The 4131-nt window shown below is 46.4% G+C and overlaps 1 pseudogene; it reads left to right on the forward strand.

The window, feature by feature from the left end:
- Positions 1 to 3784, forward strand: LOC108445158 (annotated as a pseudogene).
- Positions 3785 to 4131: the final 347 nt, after the last annotated feature.

Genomic DNA, 4131 nt, shown 5'->3' on the forward strand with positions numbered 1-4131 from the left:
GCTCACACATCTCCCAGAGAGTGGGGAGAGGTTCTGGTGTATTTTCATCATGTGCATAGTATAAGAAAAGATCATAGGAAATAAATGTGAGGGAGATGGAACTTCTTTAGCTAAACCATTCCTGATCACAGGGTGTCTCACCTCTTCCAAGGCTCATATGATGGTGGTTTCATCTGCTTCCCACACAGTCTAATGTGAGCCCTTCTTAATTGTAACCAAATCTCCCTTACTGCAACCTATCACTTCTTGTCTCCTGGCAGACACAGATAATAGTTTATTACCTTTTATACTGCAGTTTTACCTATATGAAAGGTATTATCATGCACCTCTTCCCCCAGACTAAATCAAGTCACTTTTTTCTGTGCCTCCTTGCAGGTCTCATTTGCTGCACCTCTGGTTGTTCTTGCTGCTGTACTCTGGACTCCGTATTCAACAGCCAGGGGCCAGGGACTGCGCTGCCACGATGAGCACGGAGCAGGTGATGTGCAGGTACTGTGTGCAGAGAGCACGTTGGGAGGGAAACAAGTGTCTGTTCTCACATGATTTGCCTACAAGCAAATCCTCCACTGTCTTCAAGTACTACCAGAAGGGACAGTGTGCCTACAGCGCTTGGTACAGGTGTGATCACATGAGGCTCACAGCCCTGGGGGGAGCCACAGCCACTGTGCTGCCCCTGGCAGTCCCCCACAGCCCCTGAGCGTGGGCCCACCACCACACGGAGCAAGCAGAAGAAGAGGGCGCTCAGGGACAGAAATCTGTGGCTTGAATGAAGAGCAGCAGAGGCGTGGTGCCCTCAGGGTTGTGGTGTGGTGCAGTGACCAAAATAAAAATCAGGAAGTGAAACCCCATTACTACTTGGAAGCACTTTGCAGTGGACTGGAAGATCCGGTCGCTGGGAGCTCCTGTGGTGACAGGGAGCAGCTGTGTCTGTACATGTTGGAGGGAATGTGGCACTTGGGAGAGTGCTGCCTGTACCTCCACAAGGTCATGGGTGAGCTATGTGGGCTGCAAGTGCTTCAACCTTCCAACCAAGAAGAGAGGAAAGCTCACAAGATGATGTGCATGGCAACATTTGAGCTCGACATGGAGAAGGCCTTTGCTTTCCAGGACAGTCAGGCCAAGGTGTGCAGCATCTGTATGGAAGTGGTGTATGAGAAACCACCAGCCTCTGAGAGGACGTTTGGGATCCTTTCCAACTGCAACCACATGTACTTCATCTGGCAGCGGAGATGTGCCAAGCAGTCCAAGAAATCCATCATCAAGTCCCGTCCAGAGTGCCAAGTAATATTCAAGTTTGTCATTCCCTGTGTGTACTGGGTAGAAAAGCAGAAGAAAAATGAGCTGATTAAATAAATAATTTAAGCAGAGTGGGGAAAAAGCCCTGCAAGTACACTGAAAAAGGGAAAGGAATGTGCTGGTTTGGAAGAAAGTGTCTTTGGAAGGAAGTTTTGCAGGGAACAAAAGGGCTGAAGGAGGTAACAAGGTTCTACAGAAATGTTAGGTTCTCTGAACAGTTGCTCTGTATAGTGGAATGCACAGCTGGGAACTACTCTTTCCAAACACAGTGACTACTTCTACACTATGGCAGACCAGGGTCTTTGTTTCACTGTCAGCTGAGCTATTTCCATGTTCTGACTCATCCATGGCTGTTTCTACACCAGTAAAAGCAGCAGCATTTGCAGCATTGTTCAAGCCCTCACGGGTGAAAATAATTATGAGGCAGAAGTTTCCACCAATGTGGAGTTTTTCACTTTTCACCTTGTGGGTGTTGCCTTGTGTGTGCAGCTCTGGGTATGTTCACAGCATGACCATGGTTCTCTAGGACAGAGGGACACAAGTGACAGGAGGCCACAGTGATCATGTCCAAACCTGCCTTTCCTCAGGAACCTGGTGCCTCACAAATTCTCTGAGTCAACCTCAGGACTATTTCTTGTGCTGCCTTCACGTTTCTGCGCTCCCCATCCCTGTTGTGAGTGCAGCAGTCACTTTCTTCTCACTGTCCTGTGTAGCTCCTGTTCAGGCAACCTTCCACTTTTCCTTGAAGAACAGCACTTACATTATACTTCCTTGTGGATATAAAGTACAGTTCTTTTCAGTTAGTTCTCTCTTCCAGTTTTGTTAAATCCCAGATGAGCTGATCTTAGACTGCTGAGCCTTGCTTTCCTCTTCTGTGAGACAGGACAAGTACAGCACCCAGAGGCTTGTAAAACCTGTCATCTGTGCTGCAGCAGCAAAAAGCATTGTCATTGAACACACTGCCTTACAATAATTGTGTTGCCATCAGCTGGGGATCTAGGAGGAAGACCTTATGTGGAAAGTGCTGCTAAATACTCAGAGAAAAGCAAATTTTGAATTCTCAGGGGTAAATATTTATTCCAGACTCTCAAAAAAGTAGTGGTTTGTAAATCCAGGTGTGGGAGGGTTTTTAGTGGTGACAGTGCCTGGAATTTTTCAGCAGCTTTTCTTTCTCTTGTTGAGACTTCTCATTAACAAGCCCTAACAGTCATGGCAGCAGCTACACAGGTGTTCTGTCAAATGGAAGAGCTGGGGCAGAAACTCCTTGTTCCTTCCAGTGCACTCATTACTGTTTTGTCTCTTCAAGTTCTCTTTCAAGTCATAGATTCCCCTTGGATCCTTATGGGGCCATTCCACGGATGAATGAGCAGCTGCTTTCTGTTTCTCAGCACGTATCTCCCCTTTGTTACATTGTTCTCATCAGGTCTGGTCACACTCCCACATATTCTGATATTTCTGGTACCCTGCACCATTTTAGGAGAAATAAATTAATAATCTTCTTTCTTGCATGCACACCTTTCCCTGTGCCCACTTAAAAACTAATCCTGTGGCAAAAATTCTTCAGCTCTGCATTCAGATAACCGGTCATCTATGAAAGCAAGTTAAAAATGAGGTTCCTAAACAGAATTTAATATACCGTTGTTGTTGCAGTGACTGTAACGCAGTGCAGATTTGATGTTTTAAAGCCAGGGTTACAAGGGCGTGCACTCTTATCAGTCTATTTGATTTTAAAATCCTTATCTCTGTTGTACTGTAGGCATTGGGGTAGCTCAACCTGCTGGGTTAATAAAATGTCTCTTGGATCTCTGTAGCCCTTTTATAACATCTAAGACTATTTGAGTTTCATGGTCACCACAATGCTATACAGGGCTCATTCCTTCCATTCACGGGTCATTGTGCTAATAAATATGAGATAGATGCCTTTGGGCATTAACAAACAGGTGCAGCCCTACAGTGTGACAAGGAAATTATTTTGGCTGGGACTTTCCAACACTATATTATCAGAGAGGACTGTATAAACAAGTCAGTGCTTGTTGGAAGGAAGCATGGGTATGGGACTTCATTCCTGGTTGCCATCCTACTTCACAGTCCACAAAACCTCTCTAGGACTGTGGATCTCTGAAGGCTGGAGGCAGCTTGACTGTGTCTCTCCATGCAAACTGTGCTACTCTGGGTCTGTTCAGGGACACTCCAGAGTGATGAATACGCCAAGTCACTCCAAGGTATTATATGAAAAGAGACCCTGGCACCGAGTTCAGCTTGACAGAGACTTGCAGACATTTAGAAATGTGGTCATGCACGCCAAGATACAGCTCCAAGTTCCTTTAATTCCTGCAATCATCAGACAACTGCTGAATGTGATAAGGCAAGGATTTCAGCTCAAAATGGACTGGGAACAGGGAGAGGAGTGGAGAGAGACAGTAGACAGATACCAGGCAGGAGGTGCAGATGTTAAAGCTTTGATGTTCTCCCCGTCAGTGGAAAGAGAGGACTCAAAACACCAGGAGATAGAGTTGTGCTGAATGTCGCTGTGTCAGGGTACTTGATCCTCCACTCAGTTGCTGTTTGAAACCAGATTAACATCTGAGACTAGGATTGCACCTTTTATACTTGACAGTGGGAGCTGGTTATTGTTTTCAAGCTAAGTGCCTCCTTGCTGGGGTGGCATTCCAGTACTTGTCCCAGAGCAGCAGTGTGGTGTAAGCCAGCAGCTCCCACTGAAAGGGAAGCTGGCCCATTTCTCCCCTACCTGTGCTCTGATGGTACAGCACTGCTGCAACACTGTCAGCATCCCAGACATCCCTCAGACATGACACTGGACAGCACAACTGAGCC

Source organism: Corvus brachyrhynchos, unplaced genomic scaffold (genome assembly GCF_000691975.1).
Source record: "Corvus brachyrhynchos isolate BGI_N302 unplaced genomic scaffold, ASM69197v1 scaffold21, whole genome shotgun sequence".
Lineage (NCBI taxonomy): Eukaryota > Metazoa > Chordata > Aves > Passeriformes > Corvidae > Corvus > Corvus brachyrhynchos.